Source organism: Topomyia yanbarensis, chromosome 3 (assembly GCF_030247195.1).
Source record: "Topomyia yanbarensis strain Yona2022 chromosome 3, ASM3024719v1, whole genome shotgun sequence".
In the NCBI taxonomy this organism is placed as follows: domain Eukaryota; kingdom Metazoa; phylum Arthropoda; class Insecta; order Diptera; family Culicidae; genus Topomyia; species Topomyia yanbarensis.
In genome coordinates this window covers 407,365,541-407,390,435 of record NC_080672.1, presented here as the reverse complement: position 1 = coordinate 407,390,435, position 24,895 = coordinate 407,365,541, and the positions used below count along the sequence as shown (strand labels likewise).

The 24,895-nt window shown below is 38.6% G+C and overlaps 1 protein-coding gene across 2 annotated transcripts in view; it reads right to left on the bottom strand.

Moving 5' to 3' along the window:
• LOC131691912 (uncharacterized) overlaps positions 1-9,216 on the bottom strand; it is a 460,379-nt gene extending 451,163 nt beyond the window's left edge. For both annotated transcript variants that reach the window (XM_058978657.1, XM_058978658.1), the window contains exon 1: positions 8,108-9,216. The gene's annotated coding sequence lies outside the window, so the exon portion shown is untranslated. The remainder of the gene's footprint in view (positions 1-8,107) is intronic.
• Positions 9,217-24,895: the final 15,679 nt, after the last annotated feature.

Below are 24,895 nucleotides of genomic sequence, written 5' to 3'. Positions count from 1 at the left end.
AATGTTCTCGAAATAAATTTATAAATTCAAAACTTCGAGAGTCATTATCAACTTCCGGGTGTTCCAAATTATGACCGAATGTATTGGATTTTCGGTTTTCTCGGTATTGGGTCTGCAGCTCCCAGTTTCTATCAACATATGCTGCACTCCTATCTTCCTCTACGGCACACAATCAGCGGATATAAAGTCTTCTCCCAGGCAGACGACGTTTACTATCTTTTTTCGACACAATTTAATTTGCGAGGACTACAAGACAAGATACTTTAATTTAATCTTGCTTCAAATTCAATAATACAATAATTACACCAATTACCTGTCCGATTGCATAAAAAATACTCTTGGTTCGCAACTATAATTCACTCATTTTTTGACGTTTTAGCCGTATACTCGAAGATGTGCAAAACGTAGACATAAAATGAGTATTGGATATTTACCGTGTACAACCTAGTCAAAATATCGCGCATTTACATACAGAAAGTAGCGCTTCCCAAGTCCGGCACGACAGATGTGTGTACCTAGCGCGCTACGCTTCTATGAATGACGTCATCATCGACTATTTAAAGAACGGATTTGGCCGGACAAGCTCAGTCGTCTGTTGAACGGCAGGCGGAGCAGATCACTGCGCTGTGTGTTTTCACAGCCAGTGTAGCTGAGTTAGAAGTCCGCTACATTGGCTGTGGAGGTACGCTACCCAGTGCCGTCCAACACACGACTGAGCTTGTCCTTTCAAACCCTATGCTTTCTGTTGTGTTGTGCTCGTTTCCAGTACAATTTTATGTACAATCTCGAACACAATTATTCGTACACAAAATCGCTTGTACATTCGAGCTCCATTTGCAAACACGGATAACAATAGTGTCGTGGTACTAGTTGTCTCTTTCGCTCTACCCATCATCATCAGCTCAGTTGACTCAGTTTGCTTTGTGCGCTTGGGTTCAATGATTGGGACGAATGTGTAGGTAGGTATATCTAATTTGTTAGCAGGGTTACCATATTCACAGATTTTTCTGTTATGTCACAGATTTTTTTTGATCACAGATTCTTTTTCACAGATGGCAGATTTTAGGAATTTTGATGAAAATTTCACAGATTTTTGGAATAATTGTGATTTTTCCTGTTTCAGTTATCACAGATGGTAAAAAGATGTTTTTGACCGAAACACATATTGACATTTTTGACCGAAACACATATTTCAATGTGGCATCCTGTTTGTTAGTGGTTGCATGCGTAACCTCCATGATAGCAATCTGTGCTTTCGTTGCGCAAAGACGAAAACTTTCTTAGCAACAAATTTACGCGGATCGATGGAAAACACAACGAAAGTTTATTATTTACGTTCGATCAATTCATTGATTCATTTCCACTTCACGTGATTCATTTCCACTCAGCCTATCCTATTTTGATTCTGCTAATAGGTACTTATTACAAAGCCTATTTATGATTGAATACACCGCCACTCGAAAAACCGTTGCAAAAACGCATCGAAGACCATATATAAAATTGTTTTCGTTTCTTGTATATAAATAGTTTCGATATGATTAAGACCACTGCATTCGCTACACTAGTATACGTACTTTAGGAAAGTTACAATAATGGCAAAATATAACTAGAAAGCTTGGTCTATACAGGAAATGTGATTATATTGTCTAAAATTTGATTTTTCTTCACCGGTCCGGGTTTTTACCGCACACAATCGGAAAGTTTTTTATAGGCGGTAGTCAGCTATTTTCGTCCGCGTCCCTGATCACCAATTTTTATACAGTGATTCATCAGCAGTGCTATCTTTGAAAATGAATCTCCTTTATTATGTAACTAATTTTTTTTGGTCATTTTTTAAATGCAAATAATTAAGCAATCTTCATTTTGTTATATTCTGAATTGCACATATTTTGTCGTATGTAATTTTAAATTTACTTTCATTTGATGGCCTTGTAAGGGAACACGTATCCGCCGGTTGCTGCTAATCGAGCTGACATTTCATTAGACTGAGCAAACTAATTTATTTGTTTGTTTAGTGTTTATTTGACCAACTAGGAAACGAATCCACTGGGCCTTTAATGCGTGTGGGAAATACGCATGGTTTTGTCTGAGTGAATGACTTTTGAATTATGTATGAAGGTGGAGAATTGACAATTCGCAAGATCAATTCAAAACCAATAACCAATTTGCGGCAATCATTTCAGTACGAGGAACAAATGTTTTATGGTCATATTTAATTTATTTTAGTCCATTAACTCATCAGTCAATTGTACTGAGCTAAGAATATGTATGTACTATTTGGAAACGGGGGGTGTTTGATTCGTGCATGATGTTAATATCGTTTAGGAACGCAGCATTTATATTTTTGTCAGTTTCGCGTCTTCATTGTAATATCGGAACGTTTACTCGAACGAGGTGGAAAATTTCAAGTTACGGGATCTCAATATGCTTGTGATTATACCAATAAGGACCATTTATAAATTCTGCCACGCTATTAGGAGGAAGAGATATGACTAATTGTGACATAAATGGGAGGGGAGCACGTCATGTGCTTTGACGCAATCGGCCGTTTTACGCACGATTGCGCCATGTATAAGGAAATTCCATAGAACATGAACACTTTTGCGAGTAGCGGTATAAAAGTGCTACTACAAAATGAAGGAAAAACTAAAAGAATTTTATTCGTATTAGACCAAGGGGAAAAATAGAGTGGTAATATGACAGAGAGTTAGTTAGTATTGGGTAATCTTTGCGTGACATAATTTATGAATGTTCCACCATACCACTTTTAAACTCATTGTTTATGGTGCATTTTACATTGTCGACAACACTCACGACAGCCGGCTACCCGGAGTTCAAGTTGTTTTCGATGAAACCATCTCGATAAACGATTAGCCAGAATATATACGCGAACGGAGGTCTTAGTGGAATGTACGTAATATTTCAAAGGTTTTCTTCCGTTTAATTCCACTATGTTTGAAACATAGTGGAATTGAATGGAGGAAGGCCTTTGAAAGATTAGCCAGAGTTTCAACGCCTAGAAGATTTACGTATCCTATAGTCAATAAACTATTCAAACATGTACGAAAATAAATTCTCAGTCGCATCGCTTGCTTGAAGCGAATCCTGACTATCAACCCACCCACTACCCAATCCGTGGTACTTATGGGAGTGTCACTGAGTCGGGGCCTTCCGTTAAGTAAGTACCACATCACCACTTCCTTTCTCATCCCAAGTTACGGTAAAGATGGTCGTGACCCGCAATGGTGGCTCTCAGGCGAAAATCTCGCTCGGACTGTATCAATTGTTATTCCCAAACAATGCTGCTCAAGTAGTCTGGCAGGAAATGAGAGTCATCAGTCTGCAATCTACGAAGTATACCGTGCTTACGCAACGCAACGTACACAACCGGAAAGTTTTTTTTGATAATTTTTATAAGCTAAATAAGTTTAATCGGATTCGATCAGCTACTACAAATGAAATGACCTGATAACCAAGAACGTAGGACTATACTACTTAATGTAAAATATTTATTTTCTTAGTACATTTAGAGTAATAATAAACCAAACAAATATTTCTTACCTATAGTTTAAGCACAACCAATCAACATCGAATGTTACTTATTGAAACCTTCTTGGTTATCAGGTCATTTCATTTGTAGTAGCTGATCGAATCCGATTAAACTTATTTAGCTTTTAAAAATTATTAAAAAAAACTTTCCGATTGTGTACGTTGCGTTGCGTAAGCACGGTATACTTCGTAGATAATTCAATAAGTAACATTCGATGTTGATTGGTTGTGCTTAAACTATAAGTAAGAAATATATTTGATTTATTATTACTCTAAATGTACTAAGAAAATAAATATTTTACATTAAGTAGTATAGTCCTACGTTTACAGTTCGTGCAACCCCATAGTAGTATTTAATTCGAACTATGAAATTATTTATATGTTTTGTAATACCGCCGTAGTTATCGAAAGAGAATGTAAACAAAGAGAGCCTCTTATTTGCAGATACGTTGTTTTCAAAAATTAAGCGAGTAATTATCTAGCTATTATTTTAACTGCACATTCATCCTACTAATGTGGTTTTATTAGCAGTGGCTTCCATCTCTATTTAGTGCATTATTTAAAATGTTAGACGAAATGTTTAAAATGTTTTGTTACCCTATTGATGCATAGGAATGATACAATGCTATAGGGCTCTTCTGCACAAAAAGATTTAACAAATTATTCAGTACTTTTTAGAATAGATATTTAATAGTATTTAATAATGAGAGACTCTCTTTGTTTACTTTCTCTTCTATTAATAACTCGGTCGCTTTTTCATTTACCCCTTAAATCTTTGCATAATATGCTCATCCAAACCGTTAAATTTCAATCTGTACTGTAAAATGAGTGGAAAGTTTTATAGTGAAGTCGTAATAATCGAAAGAGAAAGTAAACAAAGTGAACTTTTCATTGTCAGATACGCTGCCCGTGGAAGCATATTCGTCCCATGTTACAAAATGCATAAACGAGATAAACGCGATCAAAGTTGTAACTCCTTTTCGACAAATATTCCTCCATAAAGCTATATTTTAAGCTCTTCTGCATTAAAAGGAACACAGGCTCCTACATTTCATTGAAATTTGGTGAAAATATTTATATATTCTAATTTGGACATAAGCAATATGCAGTGGGACAGTTATGCTGCTAAATCTAACCCAACTTTGAATAATGTACGCATATTTGTCCCACAGTGACATTGTTTTCATTTCGACGCGCTTCGCTGCAGTTAACTGACTGACAAAAAAATATCAAAATGTCAGCGATGGATTTACTCCGGATGTACGGATCCAGCGAAGATAGTTCGGATGAAGAAGAATTTCATGGATTTGATAAGTGTTTCGAAGAACGTTTTCCGGTTAATTACAATATGACGGAAGTGAGTGTTAGTAACCACCGTGAAAATGTTGCTTCTGGAAAGCGGGCAGTGACGCAGGACCATGATTTCGATTCTGATGGCAGTTTTTTCTCCCCTCCCGCGGAAAATAGGACCAAGAAACAGACAAAAAAAGAGATCCGAAGAACGGTTTCAGCAAAAAAACGACGAGTGGCTCACAACATAATCCAGGGCCCGTGCGGCTGTCGTAAGGAGTGCTATAACCTTTTGTCGCAAGATGACAGAATGAATGTACACGAAACGTATTGGAGTCTTGATACCGTCGGTCAGAGTGCTTTTATTCGCGAATATGCACACAGCGTACCAATGAAACGACGGAGAAACCGGAATGCTGCAAAGCAAATAATTAAGAAACAGTCATATGTTTGCACTTTGCCAGCTGCAAGTGGTGACCCGGTATCAGTCTGCCGAAAGTTTTTTTTGAATACGATTGGCTTTGGAGAGCATTGTGGGTAAGTAGCAACTATTTGAGCAGATTTGTGTTGAATATTGTGGTGATTAATTATTTCGAATTACAGTAACGTCATTTATCGAGCTCTAATGGATCAAGGCGAAGGTCCGCGACAATACAAGCGAGGAAAGTATGAACGGAAATTGCATGAACGTTAAGGCAATCAAATCACACATTTTGAGCTATGGACCAACAATTTCGCACTATCGCCGAGTACATGCACCGAATCGTCTGTATTTACCTTCAGATCTTACGAAAAAATCGATGTATGAACATTTTCAAACTACTCATACAGTGAAGGCCAGCTACTCCTTGTACTGTCGTGTCCTAAAAAAATGAATATCTCGCTTGTGAAGCTAGGGCATGAACAGTGCGAAACGTGTGTGATTGCTGATGAACATAAACGAAACTCCGGTCACATGGACATAGAGGAGAAGTGTGACTTATGCTTAAAATACACTAACCATTTAGAGCTAGCTAGCGCATCGCGAGCGGCATATCGCTTGGACGGCGACTCTGCACTACCGAATGAACTAATAATGGCAGTTGATTTACAGAAGGTAATTATGAACATCTCTATCGTTATCCTTACTTAATATGGTTTCAAAATTGCAGGTCATACAATTACCTCGGCTGAAGGGTTTGAAAACAGTTATATTTTCTCAACGTCTGCTAGCCTTTAACGAAACCTTTGCACCGGTGGGGGCATATGCAAAGCATAATCCGGTTGTCGCTTGCATCTGGAACGAATCTGTCGCTGGTCGGACGTCTAATGACATTTTGAGCTGTTTCCACAGCGTTATTCTAAAGTACAGAACATTGGAAAAAATAACGTTTTGGTTAGACAATTGTTCTTCACAGAACAAAAATTGGAATTTATTCCAACACATCATCCTACTTCTTAATATGGATGAAATGGAACTCAAAGAAATCGTTCTGAAATACTTTGAACCTGGGCACACATTTATGGCAGCGGATAGCTTTCACGCCGCAGTAGAAACTGCAATGCGCCACGACAAGGTCATCACATACCAAGATTTTCAAAGGGTCGTAGCAAAAGCTAAAAAGAAAGTTGAAGTTATAGATATGAAGGCTAACGATTTCTTTCAAACCAAATTGTCTGTTTCCCAATATACACTTAACATGTGCAAGCCTAGACCGTACATTGAAAATATGAGAAAAATAATTTTCAAGAAAGGTGCGTTCAAAATTGGATATTCTAACCATCTCGCTAGCACGCAACTCGAATATTGTTTGCTGTTTTCAAAAAAGCAGTACAAATTAGTCTCGAGTGGTTTTGCACTAGAACAACATCTAAGTCGACAAAAGACTCCTCGTGGCATAGAAAAGGAGAGAAAAAACGCTTTACTCGCAACCGTCCTGCCAGTCATAGCCGAGAACAAACAGGTATTCTATAAAAATTTGCCTACAAACCCATGAGAAACTCAGTATCAAACTATCATTGCTTCGAAAATATTACTAAAATAATATGTAAGAATTAATGTAAATGCTAATGAAAATAAAATTCTTCTCTAGGATTAACCAGGTGAAAATCTAAGATAAAAAAATGAGAATTTCATGTTCAAGGCTATACTATTTATTAGTGGGACAATTATGCCTCCATTTTTCAGATGGGACAAATCGTCTTGATATTGTTTTTGTATTTTTTCAGAACAAAATATATGTTTTCGTTATTTTATCTAAATGTACATACGAAATCATACTATTTGATGCATAAAACAAAAAATCGTCTTGATGTAACATGGGACAGATATGCTTCCAGCGGCAGTACGTCTATTTGAAGTAATTAAGAATTGTCTCCTCAGGAAAAGATATAGCTAGCAAATTGCAAAGATATAAATAGCAATAGCAAATTAACTAGTCTTTGCATATGCACATAAATAGTGTTTCTTTTGGGACTTAACGTCTATGTGTACTGGTCAAGTCGTCTGCTCCATACTGATGCGTCAAAAACGAAACGTTAAACCCTTATTTACTATGATGACGCAAACAAATTCGTATAAAAAATATAGTATAGTATATTCATACGATTAAACGTAAGTTTTTGGATTGTATCCTAATATTCAATAAATAGGTCTGCTCCCTTATTGATGATATAAATAAACTACTTAGAAAATTTTAATATAGGTTTGAACCACTCTAGTCATCAGTCGATATCACACCGTTACACCGTTACTAAAAACCCATCAATCTGATTCACGTCACTTTCAACACTCCCAATTAACGCTTCTGTACTCGGTAAGAAACAAAATTTGTCAACATATGAAATAGCAAACAAAAACTGTTTACGTTCCCATTTCGCGAGTATCGCCGTGTGAGTACACAGGAAAATGAGACCTGAGTGGGAAACTTACTGGACGAAGCTCCACAGCTTTTCTCACCACCAGCAAATCGACAAGAGAATGAGAGACATTTTGTGTGCTTTCCACATTCACCGCATCCCCCGAACGTATGTAGAGTACGAAAGCATTATTTTATGACCTTCAACGGCAGCAATTTAGAGTAACCTTAAAACACACATATACAAATAGAGACAACCATTCAGCTAACCAACTCGCGTTTGTGTGACAGAACAGCGAAGGAATTTCGCGTGGCTCCACGTGGGTGAGTGGTGCGGCTGCCAGGACGAGTTCTATTTGAGGCCACTGTACAAAGAGTGTATACATGCTGAAATGAAAACACAGTTCTATGCCATCCCCCTCCGCTCTCACCGTGATTCTGTTGTGGCTTTTATTGTGACAGTTGCTGCGCGTCTCAAAACCTCCTGGCTCCACTTCAGATCCGTAGAAATACTATTTATGCACAAGAATTGATTTTTTCTCTGCTTTTGATTCTCTGGCACAAGGGACAATGCTTTCCACGCTGCTGACACACTATTGTTATTTACAAACTTCACATTTCACTGTCATCGTGTTTCGATTTTCGCCTGGTACTCACTCTTGCTCTTGCTTTGCCTTTGCTCTCACACTCGTTTCACAATTTTTATCACCTTACTTTAATGTATTCGTAGCAGCCCCTTGACCAAGGATCTGGGTTAGTGATGTATCATTGCTGCTTGCAGGGATGGAATAATTTTCCAACTGAATGCTTTTCCTATCGTATCAAGATGATCCTGCAGATACTTTCCTCAAACACGGACACGTAATCCATCTTTTAGCGAACACCAAACTAATTGCTATATTTGCCTAGTAATCCTTCATTCTGGTCAAGACCAGTTCTGAGGTCACCACCTCGTATCGATTAGACAGCAAATCTTTCAAGGCCGCCATCACACGACAATCAAACAGGATTTTTCTTTATTCACACCAACGAAACAATAGGACACTTGAACTCAAATAAAACTCTCAATAATGGTAGGTCTAAAATTTCAATCACCTAGTTAATAATTAATGTTTTTCTTCTCCATTTTCACTCGCGAATTTCTCTGCGACCGTCCGCATCGAGGCGAGTCCTCTCACAGTCCTCTGCCCATCGACGACACGCTGAAGGATGATGTTTGCCCGATGATGACACTGCTGCTATTTGCAATGATGATGATGACTACGATGACGGTGATGCTGTGAGCAAATCTCTCCAGGAAAATCTCTTACAACTAATACCGATCCTCGCACGCACACCACCAACCAAACGCTCGAAAAGCAGAACCGTCAGATATACCGAAAGAATCTTCTATGACAATGCGAAGCTACTATAGCATCTTCTCCGACCGCTATCTCACAATCTCCCGGAATATCCTATTTGCTCTTACACCTGCCAGAAACTTAACACCGAATTCACTACCCGCCGGAGTCCAAACCGGAAATGCGACCGTTCGCGACGACGTCCTTGCTCGTACTGACGGAACACAATCGGTTAAATCCTACCGAAGACCGATGATAGCATTTTCCATATCCCTAGTTCTCTTTCCGTTTCTCACGGGTCCTGGATAAATATTCTCCGTGGTCAGGGATCTCGGAACCGTTAACACTCGGGGAAAACGAAGCTTCCAAGCTTTCCGTTGTGTTACCGAGAGAAGAAGCTTTCCGTTGGATGATAACGGCTGCAATAGTGCCAAAACGGGTTGAGAGTACGATGTGGAATGAGAGAAAGAACTCTTTTTTTCGAGTGTAACCAGCTGGTCTGACTCGAGTGCTTGTCTGAGTACGTGTAGCTCATTTCGACGTGGGAAAGCTGGTGCGTTACGAGAGCATCCGTAAGTGGAAAATGCTTTCGATTTGAAGATGGAGTGGAACGGATTACGAAAATCGTCCATTCACAGAACACTCGACAATTACACACGGTAGCACATTTCCGCGGTTTATTGCAATGTTGGGAACTGTTCTAGTCGTAGCATCGTTTGCACGTCTGGCTGAATATGTGTTTTTATGGTTGATTTCATTTGTTATTCTTTGACGATATGGTTGAAGCTCATGGCAGATGATTACGTCGTTTATTCTGAGCCTGGTTTGAAGGCTACAAACAACCATGCCCCTCCATAATTTGAAAGATTTGATGGGTATTAGATTCTGATTTTAATGTGTAGCACGAAAACGGACTAATTGGGTTAAAAACTTCATTTACCTAATTATTTGGAATTTCTTATCTTGTCGTGTCCTGCTGGGAAAGAGAAAAGGAAGAAATATGGAAGAAGTAAAGAGAACGGTAGCCGAACGGATTTAGAGCACTTCAATGCATTCCGGCCCCCGGGAGATGTTGTGTGATTTGCCGATAAAGAAATAGGAATCAAATTTTCACAACTCAAAAAGCATTTAAATTTTATAACCGCTGATATCAAACTTCTTCTCGAAGAAAACCGCTGGTCACAAGAAGCAGAAATAAATCCTTAACCCGATTCGATGAGGCCAATAATGGAAATTTTCATCCCGAAGAGATTGCTGTCATAAAATCTAGTCTCTACAATCCAAGTAATCCATCAATTTAGAGCATCTTAAATTGATACAAGTGTATACGCTGCCCTAATTACCATAATGTAACGGTGGCTTAAGGGTAAAACCAATTTAACTTTTGGAACTGACCTAAGATACCTCCGTTGCCAGTCATTTTCATGTGAGCCTAACACACACGCAAATAATTTGTTCATAAATTCATGAAAGAGTACTATTCCGTAAAAAGAACGAAGACATACGAAGATCGTGACCATGTTACCGAAATCGTGAATAATAAACCCTGTATTCATGCCACTAGGTGTGTCGCTACATTTAAATGTTTAAGTTGCTGTAACTGTGTCCCGAATATGTGTAGCATTTTTAATTATTCAATATTTGGGGATACACTGACGTCTATTAAGGAGGAAGAGACAATGTGTGTGTTAATCTTCCTAATCCCACTGGCCGGCAGTGGTATTATGAAAAAAAAAACTTTTCTGCATATGATCTTACTTCCCCATGCAAACAACTTGATTTCGGGATGTAGGAGGTGTTAGCTCTGCCGATTTTCCAATGATCCATTTTAGAATGACAGATACTCGTATTATTATTAAACTTTCGATTCCTTGCCACGAATGGTGCGCATGGAATTGACGCGTATTTAGTATATCATGAAATTTAAATTAATTGCTTTCAAGATTTACCTTTTCCCTTATTATCTTGGACCTACCGTCATTTACCTTTGAATGGATTAGATATATAAGTGTCGGTTGCGGGTAGGGCGAATTTACCGAAATACCCCATCCATTCTGTATGCTATCAATATGTTATTTTCAGTTTGTTAGGAAACAAGACTTGAAATTTCAATATGCACTCGGAAAATACATTTTTCTTCGCGGACCCCCAAGAACGATTTCACGGCTCCCAGGGGTCCGCGGACCCCAAGTCGAGAATCACTCTATTCAAAATGATGTGTTCAAAATCTCGTATGAGACACCGGTATTTGCGCAAATTCAACCGGCCAGTATAACACTTCTACTGACAACAATCGAGAAGAAAGTCTAGAAAAATATGTTATCATGCCGAATTCCAGTTTATATCGATATAATAAAGTCTTCAGTAATGACCAAGTAGAATTTAAATGATTTGAAGACGTTTTATAAGGAAAAAAGGATAACCTTCGGAATACGCCCGGGGCACCTGCGTATAACACTCTTCATTGGCCAATCATACTGCTTTCACTTCCATTCGCAATCCTTTCTTACCCGAGGTAATGTTAGGAAATCGGTTTGCATATTTTTTTACTTTCAACGCGTAAGACTACTGCGATCGAATCTATTATTTTGGAGGAAGGATCTTCGTGAAAATCAATCATCTTATGTAGAATATTGTTACAGAACTGCTGATTTGTTCTTGTGAAGATCTAGCACATGGTGTAGAAAAAACTTAAAAAACTGCTTATTTCATTTTCGATGTTCGCACCATTGTTCGTTCATCCTGAACTTTATAGGTTAAAAGAGCTGAGTAATAGACTATGTTGATGGTTTCGAAAGGTTGGTCACGATTTTCGTAAATTCTATGCACGTTATCGTGATATTTGTTCGTGAGCTATCGGATTTTTAGCAAAGTAATGCGATTCACGTTCAAGATTACAGGATCTTGGTCTCGTCTTTCCGGATCCCTTCATGTTATCGTGTTATTTTATTCATGAACTTACTTACCTTACCGTTCAGACTAGAGCCTTGTTGTCTATTGCTGCATGCAGAAGCCGTCCCCACTCCATTGATGCTTGTCGCCAGCCTCGCAGTCTTCGAAGGGTCCGCAGGTCATCCTCTATCTGATCAATCCTCGCTGTTCGCCCCGTCTTCTTGTTCCTGTAGGGTCGCTCAAGAACCATCTTCACTGAGTCGTTGTCCGACGTTCTTAAGACATGTCCAGCCCAACACAAACGTCCTATTGTTGCAGTATGCGCGATGGATGGTTCTTCCAGCAGCTGATGCAACTCATGATTCATTCGCCTGCGCCACGTTTCGTCTTCCATCTGCACGCCACCATAGATGGTACGCAACACCTTTCGTTCGAAAACTCGTTGGTCCTCCACGAGCATAGTCCAGGTCTCGTGGCCGTAGAGGACCACCGGTCTAAGGGACCATTCATAAATTACGTAACGCTTTTAGGGGGGGGGGGGGGGAGGGGGTGCAACAAGTTGTGACATGTTGTGACATAGGGGGGAGGGGGAGTTAGCTAGATCGTTACGTAACATGTTTTCAACGGAGGAAAAAATATTTTTTCTTGGAATTTGTTACGTAATAGGGGAGGGGGGGATGGAGAAATGTGTGACAATTTGTTACATGGGGGGAGGGGGGAGTCAATTTTGGGCAATTTTTGCGTTACGTAATTTATGAATGGTCCCTAATCAGCGTCTTGTAGATAATCAACTTCGTGCGGCGGCGAATTTTGTTCGACCGGAGCGTGCTCCGGAGTCCAAAGTAGGTACGATCTCCCGCCAAGTCTCTGAATTTCTCTGCTGGTATCGGCGGTTACCAGTGAGCCTTAATAAACGAATTCGTCGACCATCTCGATTTCGTCACTGTCAATCCGAACTCGGGATTGGAGGTCCACAGTGTCGTCTCTAGAACCTATTCCTCTCATTTATTTAGTCTTCTAAACGTTGATGGCAAGTCCAATCCTATTGCCTTCAGCCTTCAGTCTGATGTACGTTTCGGACCTCGCCTCAAAGTTCCATGCCATTATGTCAATGTCGCCGGCGAAGCCAAAAAGCTGGACGGACTTCCTGAAGATCGTGCCACTCGTGTCTATTCCCGCTCTCCTTATTACACCTTCTAACGCAACGTTGAACAGCAGGCACGATAGACCGTAGCCCATTTCGAGGTTCAAAGGGATTTAAGAGTGTCCTTGATACTCGAATAATCACCCGATCCATAGTCGCTTTGACTAATCGTGCTAGCTTATCCGGAAAACCGTACTCGTGCATTATCTGCCATAGCTGATCTCGATCGATTGTGTCATATGCCGATTTGAAATCGCGAATATTTGGCCCGCGGTGGCGCGGGAACCCATGGATCCCGCTTGGTAGTGCCCCACGAACTCCCTTGCAAATTGTGACACTCGACGGCAAAGAATTTGGGAGAGGACCTTGTATGCGGCGCTAAGTAGTGTGATCGCGCGGTAGTTGCAGCAATCCAACTTGTCACCCTTTTTGTAGATTGGGTAAACGACAGCCTCCATCCACTCCTCCGGAAGAGTCTCCTCCTCCCAAATTTTGGCGATTACCCAGTGCAACGCTCTAACCAGTGTTTCACCACCGTATTTTAATAACTCGGCGGGTAGTTGATCTACACCGGCAGTTTTGTTGTTTTTTAGCCGACCGATCTCCTCCTTGACTTCTTGGAGATCGGCAGCCTATCGTCTTCTGCGCGTGCTCCAAGATCCGTTGCCATACCGCCTTCGTCCTCTGCTGCTTCACCGTTGAGGTGCTCGTCATAGTACTGCTTTCACCTCTCAATCAGCGCACACTCGTTCATAAGAAGGTTGCCATTTAAGTCCCTGCACATATCGGCTTGCGGAACGTAGACTTTGCGCGAACTGTTCAGCTTCTCGTAGAACTTCCGTGTATCGTTTACGCGGTACAGTTGGTCCATCGCTTCGTGATCTAATTCCTCCTGTTAGCGCTTCTTTCTCCGCAGGACCGAGGTTTGCCTGTTCCAAACTTGTTTGTATCGCTCCACATTCTGTCTCGGCCCGTGCTGCATTCTTCTCCTCTATTAACTGCTTACATTCGTCATTGAACCAGTCGTTTCCTCGATTTGGAATCGCTTTACCTAGTGCCGCTATAGCAGTACTTTCTATGGCGAAACGGATCTCCCTCCAGCCATCTCCAAGAGTAGCTGCGCCCAGCTATTCTTCCGTGGGTAGTGCTGCTTCCAGCTGCTGTGCGTAGTCTTGGGCAACCCCGGCGTCCCGAAGTTGCACGATGTTGTGCCTTGGCGTCCGACTACGACGAGTGTAGTACAGCGTCGAGAGTTTTGAGCGCATGCATGCTGCAACTAGTTAATGGTCTGAATCTATATTCGCACTGCAGTAGGCACGAACGTTGGTGATATCAGAGAAGAATCGCCTGTCGATTAGAACGTGATCGATTTGGTTTTCGGTACGTTGGTCAGGTGATCTACAGGTGGCTTTGTGGATATCTTTGCGGGGGCAGAAGGTACTTCGGACTACTATGCCACGGGAGGCTGCGAAGTTCACGCATCGTTGGCCGTTGTCATTCGATACGGTATGCAAGCTGTTTGGCCCGATTACCGGTCTAAACATTACCTCCCGTCCTACCTGAGCGTTCATATCACCGATGACGATTTTCAAGTCCCGTTGCGAACAGTCGTCGTACACTTCCTCCAGCTTCGCACAGAACTCTTCCTTCTCGTCGTCGGGTCTCCCATCGCGTGGGCAGTGTACGTTGATAATGATGTAGTTGAAGAAACGGACTTTAATCCTCAACTTACACATCCTTGCGTGGATCGGAGTCCATCCAATCACGTATTGACGCATCCTACCCAGCACTACAAAGCCGGTTGAAATTCATTTGATGCAAACATGATATTAGAGTGGGGTTGCTTAATGGAACGATGACTTCGGAACACAGTTTGCCCTGTATACGAAATGGGCCATCGAAATTCAATCGAGCTAGCATCTACTCAAATTCTGGAACTAAGTTATTTGCATAAATAAATGCATGGAAACATCTTTTTTTCTGTGAACCACTGCCAGCCAGTAGGGAGTTGGGGTGGTTAACACACACATATCATTAGCGAACAAAAATATCACTTCAAATCAAAATCTTCTCAAAAAAAATTTTCAAAATGTTATGATTTTCAATATATTTTAGATTTTGTACCAACAAAAAGAGTTATTTCGTGAAATTACGACCTTTTCATTACTAATTCACGTTTCACAATTCAAATGCCAAAAAAAACTACCTCTATGTACTAAATTGCTCCATAAGCACTAAAAAACTTCAACTTACGATGTTCCGAGAAATTTTAAGGTGAAAAGAAGTCTCCCAGTGTGTTCACAAGTAATGTGACTAGCGTCAGTCTGGTATCTTAGTCAAGTGCCACGGTTCTGAAGAGACGAAGTCGAAATGCAAAATGCTGGACTTGATGATATATATTTGAACCATTGCATTGTCTTTGTATTGCGATTTTCTTGATTTAAATTCTTCTTACGTGCTCGTAACTGTTGTTGTGTTAATTATACCCAAAATTTTCAAGATCCTTCAGAAGCAAAATCCTGGCTTCGCACCTGTATAAAACTCATTCCCATTCGATGCGACATGTTGAAAAAAAAATCACCGAGAAATGCCACCAAGAAAACCATCATCGCTCAACAAACAATGCATAAGCTTACAAATCGTATCACATCCTAGCTTGAACCAGTCTACCGACCTACAAAATTTCCCGTTCCTTTCGTTGCACTATACAAGCTGAGCGAACGCCAAATTTCCTTCTAGCACCGCATAGAATCGTATCTCTTAAAGCTAGCCAGTGCACCAACAGAACGGAGGCAAGCGCATAATAAATATTCTCATCGTGAATGGAGAATCAGACATTTATACGATCTCGTTAACAAGAGAGGCATGGGAGTGGGGAAATGACCGACGGGTGGAACCGTAAGGCAACATGGCGATGGTTGTAACACATGGTTTGTGGTGATTTTTATGTGCTTTACACGATCCATACCCAGTCAGCCCCACCGTCCAGTGATAGACCGAAGTAACGAGGAGGAGCAGTTAGTATTAAGTATTGACTATACTGGTGAAGTTCGTCGGATGTGAGTCGAAGCCTGTTACTCAGCAGTACGTGAGGTTATGGAATGCTTGTGCAAGCTTTTATGGTTGTATGAATCGTGGTTGGAAAATATTGCAAATTTTTTATTAATTTCCCCGAACGATTCATTTCACTGGAACAGGGTTGTATGCATTTATTGAACTCGCGTCTATTTTTATTATAGCGATATAAGTAAGGTTTCCATTGATTGATTACAATTGTTAAAATAAAACTTTTTGAGCGACTTAGTGGAATATCTTATGAATTCCACCAATATTATAAATGAATTAAACGGTAGACATCCGCCCTAAGAGGGTTAGAGGATTGATTGATTCGAATTGCGCCAGTACACAAATTACTTTCTCATGCATCTTGCTGTTGGTGACATCGTTTACAGTCTGCTACAATATTTTGTACGTATCCATGCAAACTATGCTGTCTAACACTTCCGCCTTCGTCCGATGATTTCACTACACGCTTGACAAGCAATCAAAACACCAGCCGGAAGGATGCAGCTGACGTCTTAGTCTTCAGGTAAGCAAGCATCATACTGGTGCGACAGGGACACGTGTCATAATTTACCTCTCCCGATCTTGCGTAATTTCCGGCATTATCCAATTCGTTGATGGGTGTGTTTTTATGAGCGAGAGCTTTAATGTTGGCGTAATTCTAAATTTTAACCTCGGTACTCAACGACGACGTGCCCGGGATCACAGTCGTTAACCACAATTTATGCTACCGCCGAGGATTGCAAATTGCATGTAGACACGCGAAACATTTGCAAATACCCGCAAAAGCACTCGGCTCGTATCAATATTCATCGCTTGGTAGAGCTCTAGCTTTTTGCGAGAAGTGCTTTGAGCAGCTAATTAAAAGGCGACTTTCGTGACACATGATTCTCGTGTGCACGTGAAAGGATAGAAAGGATTCCAGCCTAAATCAACATGTTTCGGAAAATTTTAATTTCATTCGATTATGAACCAAGTCGTAGTTTATTTTCTTTATACTTTTACGCCTTCGGGCATATTTCAAATCTGTCAACTACTCGTAACTTACTTCTCCGATTTAAATAAAATTTCTTTGAAATCGAAAAATATACATGTACTAGTGTAGAGACAATTGTGGTCTGAGAAGAAATTTTCAGGCACGTTTTTCACAAGAAATCAAGGCTCGTTGTTTACAATTAAATTGTATTGTGTTTTTGAGGCTTATAAAAAGAAGAACACACAGTTAAAACCAAATCGCAATTAAAGTAAATAATAATCAACGCATTTTCACATGGAAGCGGGATATTTCAAGAAAATAAATAATTGCATGCAAAATGACAATACCTACAATGAACCCCTTCATTATTCCGATGTTTGCTTGTGTCCCTCAACTGGGAGTTTCAAATGCAACCTAGCAAGTCGCCCAACCCGGCATTTATAACTAAATATGGGAAGAATGTTTAATTAATGTTTTTGGTACACCTTCTTTCGCCCATCGCTTGCCGCATCTTCTCGACTTTACACGGCGAAAAGCACAAAGTGAAAACAAGAGCTTATTTAGATCACGAAGAAGAAGAAAAAACGCGCTAACGAAGCTTGGCGAATTTATCGTCCCATGACATGACTCGAGAGAACACGGCACCGCGCGCCGGTCGGGCAGTGAAACCGGAAGGATGCCGGCTCCGACGAAGGAACAGGAAATAAACAGCACCACTGCCGGCGTAAAACGAAACAATTGATTGCGGAGTCTGGGCGTCGGTTTCGCGCCTTGGAAAGTAAAACACTGGCAAGGGATGACAGAATGCACCAAAAGGTGTTACAATCAAATTATCGCAATTTTTGCTTGCTAGCTAGTTTCCGCTCAGGACAAATAATTTTGCTTGGATGCAAACACAATTTACACTGTCTATTAGCATTGAATCCTGTTTGTGCTGTTATCAGGATATCTTTTGATACGCAGATTCCTCCAGCTATTGACATCGTTCGAAAATTTACCTATTTCGAAGATACCCTTCAATCTTCAAACATTTGGATTGGCCTTCTCCGGGCAGCGTGTTCCGGCGCTCTTCGTCCAATAAAACCAGTGTAGCAGTAAGTGAGATTCTAGTTCGTAAACTTTATCTTCTCGTCTTTGCCGAAATTGAATAATATATTAGATTTCAGGTTAAATCAACCAAAGCTTGATAAACTCTTTCGTTAGAGTAGTTCACATGAGTATGGAAAGCATGTTTGGACTCAAGAAAGAAAAATTGTTAGGGTGCGTATCTTCGGAAAAAATAAAAAATCATATATGGAAAAAATCTACCTATAACCATTGACATTATCGAGTAATGAACCTGTACTTATTAGGCATTAACATGTTGGTTTATTTCTTTTATGCGCTTGTAGCTTAGTTAGAACATGACAATCATTCCACTCAATCGTTATTTTTAAAAAAAAAAACACATATGGGAATAAATTGAATCACCTCAAGCTACGGTCAACTTTATTTTATAAGAACCCTTTTCGCATACGATATGTATACCAGCACACAAAAAAGGAACGAAACTTTTCTCCTGCACGCTCCTCCTGCAGCAGGTCACCATGGGTCGAACAAGAAGATGCATCATATCGTGTGTTGAGGTGGGAAAAAGCTTTCGCAAGTGCTAGCGGTGCAAGCTTGTGTTGGACTTACGGTCAACTTTGTTAGTGAAGGATTTGCTCTGCATAGTAATGGAGAAAGAAAATCTGCAATGATACTGAAATCATGGCTTCGAGATTTACTTTCAAAATTTTTGCTGGAAATAGTGCATTTGAAAATTTTACTATCTTGTTAAAGAAATGAATACTAGTTCCCACCCACATACACTTTGATCCGATGTATCAGGAATTGCTCGTAGATCACGAAGGAAAGTGATTATTGATTTTCTTTATAAACTTTTAACATTCAAAAAAACGTTCCGATTGATATAGTGACCTGTAATGTTTAATTAAGTCGAGGTCGTTTGTTCCTAATACGGCATTCCCTGGTGCTGCGAAGGCATGTTTTAATTGTACGCATCCTCAATAACAATTCACTTTTTACATTTCTTATAAAAGAAATGTATGGAATTCGCTCAAACTTTCGAGATTTTTTATGAGGCCCGGACGGCCGAGTCTTTTATACCAATCGACTCAGCTCGACGATTTTGGACAATGTCTGTGTGTATGTAACGGACAAACTCTCATTCGTGTTTCTCAGCAATGGCTGAACCGATCTTTTCCAAACCAATGTGTGTTTTCACAGCCAGTGTAGCTGAGTTAGAAGACCGCTACACTGCTTGTGGAGGTACGCTACCCATTGAATGCTACCGAGCTTATCGTTTCAAACACATGCTATCTTTTGTGTTGTGCTCGTTTCCAGCACACTTATATGTGTAATTATTCACACACAAAATAGTTTGTACATGCGAGCTCCATTTGCAAACACGGTTAACATAGTGTCGTAGTATTAGTTGTCTCTTTCGCTCTACCCATCATCATCAGCGTTCATTCATTTTGCTTTGTGCACTTGGGTTTAATGCTCGAGGCGAATGTGTAGGTAGGTAGATCTAATTTGTTACCAAATTGCGCAACGAAAGTTTATTATTTACGTTCGATCAATTTATTGATTCATTCCCCCATCACGTGATTCATTTCCACTCAGCCTATAATATTTTGATTCTACTAATAGGTACATACTACAAAGCCTATTCATTAATGAATACACTGCCACTTGAAAAACCGTTGCAAAAACGCATCTTGTCCATATATAAAATTGTTTTCAATTCTTGTATATTTATAGTTTCGATATATGATTAAGACCACTGCATTCGCTATATTTGTATGCGTGCTTTAGGAAAGTTACAATAATGCCAAAATATAACTAGAATGCTTGGTCTATACATGAAATGTGATTATATTGTCTAAAATTTGATTTTTCTTCACTGGTCCGGGTTTTTTACCACACACAATCGAAAAGTTTTTACAAGCTAATCTTATGCTATAAAGATTTAGCTCCAGATATTAGCTCGGACACAGTTTTTTGTCTTCTTTCTTCAGATCTTCTTAAATAAGTTTAATCGGATTCGATCACCTACTACAAATGAAATGACCTGATAACCAAGAAGGTTTGGTTCAATATGTAATATTCGATGTTGATTGGTTGTGATTAAACCATACGTAAGAAATATGTTTGATTTATTATTACTATAAATGTACTAAGAAAATAAATATTTAACATTAAGTAGTATAGTCCTACGTCTACAGCTCGTGCAACCCCATAGGGCTGCCCCTTGTAGTTTTTTTTTAAATTATCTACCGAAATTGACGACATAGATAAACACTGTATACATCTTTGGACAGCCTATATGAATACCTTTCGAACGAGCTATAGATTGTTGAAATCGGACCATTATCAAAAGAGATATCTGTAATTAAATATGGACGAAAGATTTTTATCATTTCTCATAGCCACAAATAAGACCAAAAACATGCAATCTATTTTTAACGCCAAAACGGCTAGGTCAATAGTATCTTCGGAGAATTTAATGGATGCAATATGGCCTTTCTTTTAATTTAATTTTTTTACTGATTAATCCACCTACGAGTGAGATATTTTCATAAATTTTCTTGGAAGAGATGTTATTGAAATGATGTCTTCAGCAAATTTGTAGCTCTCACTTTTGCGAATAATTTTACTGAAGACATCAAATATTGATTTTGAATATTTTAAAAGTTATAGCTTGTTGTTTGTGGATTACCCTTTGTCGCCTATTTATTGTTCAATATAATAGTAAAGCATTTAACTTAGCCAAATATTATTTCGATAAAACGAATTTCATATTTCCTTTTCCTATCTACAATCGCTAAAAATAACCGCCGAACAATTCCAAGTTGTCTACATGGAACTTGATCACCTATTGATGCAAAAAATTTCATTTGCTCGAACCTGATGACTGCAAAGTTTCTAAGTTACAAACATCGGATCGATCTGAAACATATCTTGGAAAATAAAAAGCTATACAAAAAACTCCAAGCAACTGCGTAGCCAAGAGAAGGCTTCATAATTCAACCCCACCCTCTGCCCCCACCCAAAAAAATAATTGGATTGATGAGAATAATTCATTGATGCTGACTGACTTCATTCAATGCTACAATAATAATTATCAAATCAGTACATTGATAACCTATCGTTTTAAACATCATGAGGACTTTTGAAAAGTTGTGGGAATGAAATCCTAACTGATCTATTGGTCTTAATCTAACAGTTGTCTAATCACTTTAATATCAAATACCTGCATGAAAACATTTGAATAGAAACTCATCCCTGAATTCTGAAATCAATCATAATCCTCAGATTTCTTATCATATTGAACTCACTTTTGAATGGATGTACTGTAATATGGATTAGGGTCTTTTTAATAGGAAGCGAAGTTTGAAACACAGAAACATGAAACACAGAACTGCTCACCGAAATTGCATCAACATTTCCTGATCATGCCTTTATTTTGAGAATACGTAGAGTTGAGACGAAAACGTAATATGATTAATAACGAGGATAACACTTTCCGAAAGTAGAGTAAAACTTATGAAAAATGGTGTTTTCCATTCGACTCTAGCAGGTCCTGATCAATTTTGATGAGCTTTTAATTTACAAGAATGTATTACCAATTATATGAATAGGTAAAATAAAGGTTCGCAAACAGTAATTTAAGGTCAAGATTACATCATTTTGCAACCGCCAATTTCGGAGTTTTAGTATCTTCGATAAATTTTACAAACGTTAAACAGCACATCATCTGATAAAATAACTTTGGAGTTATAACCTCCAAGAAGTATTTATGGAAAATTTACTCTTCAAACAAATCTAGTTCGAGACTTAATGTCTTCAGCAAAATTTAGGGAGTGCTATTACAAACCACTTTGTTGAAGACATGAAGGCTCCGTTTGTTCAGGGTAACAACATATTTTAGGCTATTTGTACCTTTAAAATAAATTATTATGATTTTACTGTTTATGATCTTCTACTATATATAAACAATAAATTTAACATTTTATCCAAATCTTGAGTTTGTGAAGCTCGCAATAAAGTTGTTTAAGATAGAAAAATAGATTAAGGAACATTTCGTAAATATCATTTTAAAACTCGCGTAGTATTCATTCCTGCAATAAAGTTGTTTTAAACGATAGTCTCAACAAATTCGCTAAAGAAACGAACTCTGTTACTGTTTTTTGAAAAATCAATTCTCCATAATTTTAAAACTTCAAAAATGACGGTTTCGGAATTATGCCATTTGGACATTAAGTTCGATTATCACCAAACCCCCACCAAACCGAATTTCTAGTTACGCCGCTGACCCTAAGTAAGTAGAAACAAAGTCGTTCTATACTCGTCCACAAGAAACTTCTTCGAATACTGCCAGTGGCGTAGCCAGAAATTTGGTTTGGAGGGGGTTTTGATGAAAATCGCAAATTTTTTGAAAAAATGTTAAAATTTAATATGAGTTTGATAAATTATTGAAAACTCAAAAACATAAGTAGTCTAACAGATGTCATTACAGTCTACAAACAAGAAGGATCAACATGGAACAGTTTTCAAACCTCTATAGATTATTTTCTTGTATAATATGCCAATGAAGTAAAAAATTGCGATCTTTTAAAGTGGGATAAATGATCTAAAAAATTTTCAACGTTCAAGATCGCCTAATATAATAATCCTTGACTTTGAAGGTTTGACAGCTTCGGGAAGTTATCAACATAAAACAGCGCCTGCTTTGATATAGAAATTTTAGTGATTAACTCTCATAGAGGTAATTATGGTGAATTAATTTTTCAAAAATATTAAGAGACATGGTGCCTTCAGCAAAGTTTTTGATAATGTCATTTCAAACAATTTTGTTGAAAATATGAAGGCTACATGAATTCAACATATAGGGATTTAAATGGACTGGGCCTGCTATATTTCTTCTTAGTGAAGAAAAATTTAGGTGAAAACTATTTTTTTCTGCGCTACGGATAAAATTGTTTGAAACAATCATTGCGAGTTGAGAACACAAAACCTATAACTAAATTATGGATGGATGGAACTGAAACTTGCGTTTCGACTTCATCTCATCAGAATCCGACACTAACTTGGAGGGCGGACTAAGCTTGCGCCGAATTGATGCTAGCTCCTGAAAATGGAATCACTCTTTGTGTTTTTGAGTCCTTTTAATATCTGGGAATTATTTGTTTTATATCCAGTTCCCTTATTTTTTTGTAAGCTTCAAAGGCACCTTGAACGCAATGTGAATTTATTATTTAATTACCGCAGAAGAGATTTATCAAATACAGTAATTTCAGAATAGCTTGTTGTAAAGGTTTTCTACTACTATATTTCGATACTCTGAATATGTGGGATATTTATGTCTTTGACAAAGTTGTTTGAAATAGCACTTTCGAAAACTTTGCTGGAGACATTAAGTCTCGACCCAAATTTGGTTGAAGAGTAATTCTTGTCTATAATTACTTCTAGGAGGATTAACCGTCAAAATTATTCTATCAGCAGATGAACAGTTTTACGTTTTGAAATTCTTCAATGTTACTTAACATCGAAATTTGGCAGTTTCGAATGAGTGTGATCGTGACCGTTAAAAATTTATCGAGCATTAATTTTACTTTTCTTCATTAGTCAACCTCACAACTTGCAGTACTAGTACGTAGCACACAAAATTTTAGTACGCCATTCATTGCATCCTGCTAAGAGGCTATTCATATAGTTGATAATACAACAACAATCCAATGCTCATAAAACCGATCCTGACCTGCTAGAGACAAAATTACATCAGCTTTCAACTAGTTTCTGAAATGTTATTCTTGTTGTTAATCATATTGAATTGTTGTCTAAACTCTACACAATCTAAAAAAATACATTTTCAGCAAATGTTGAAATGTATGTAAGTTTTCGGTAAACAAGGTTATGTTTTATATGCAATCAACCTATTCAAATTTAGATTCCCATTCGAAAAATCGTCTCTAATCCATATTTTGAAGCATCTTTCCAAAAATGAGCTCATAATAATTCAGACAGTTATTTTAATTTACATTGAAGTAATTTGACAACTATGGGATTCTGGCTAAGAGATAAGTTACAAGATCCCCTTTTTCCAATTCCCAATTTTCCAAAAGTTCTGATGACGCTTTAAACACATTTCTCAATGTAGTGATCAGAGAATATTTTTCCAAAAATATTTTGTGGAATATTAAATTAAATTCGTCAGCATCAAATGTTTTTCAATCCAATTAATTTTGGTTTGGGGGGGGGGGGGTTTAACCCCCAAACCCCCCCCCCCCTGGCTACGCCACTGAATACTGCCAATCTATTATAATACAGTGAAGACCCCATTTGATCAGCCCCCAATTTAGTCTACTCCCGATTTTGTCCGTCTCATATGTAAATATATTTGCACATCGTAAACAAAACTGGACGACATTTCCTCTCCCATCGTATAAAGCACGTTGTATGCTCATTAACATACGAACACTCAAAGAACGCCGCGAATTCGCCATGCTTTGCTTTATCAACGACATTATTTCTCAACGTGTACAATCCGCATTATTACTCTCGCAAATCAAATTTTATGTACCTAGCCGTCAACTAAGAACTCGTAATTTATCCCAAGAACAATCTTTTAGGATAAACTATGCTAAAAATAGCCCCATCAATAGAATAATGCATCATTATAATGAAAATTGTGCAATAATCGACCTTTTCATGTCCAGAAAACAAATTAAATTTGAACTTAATCGTAGAAATAATGTAT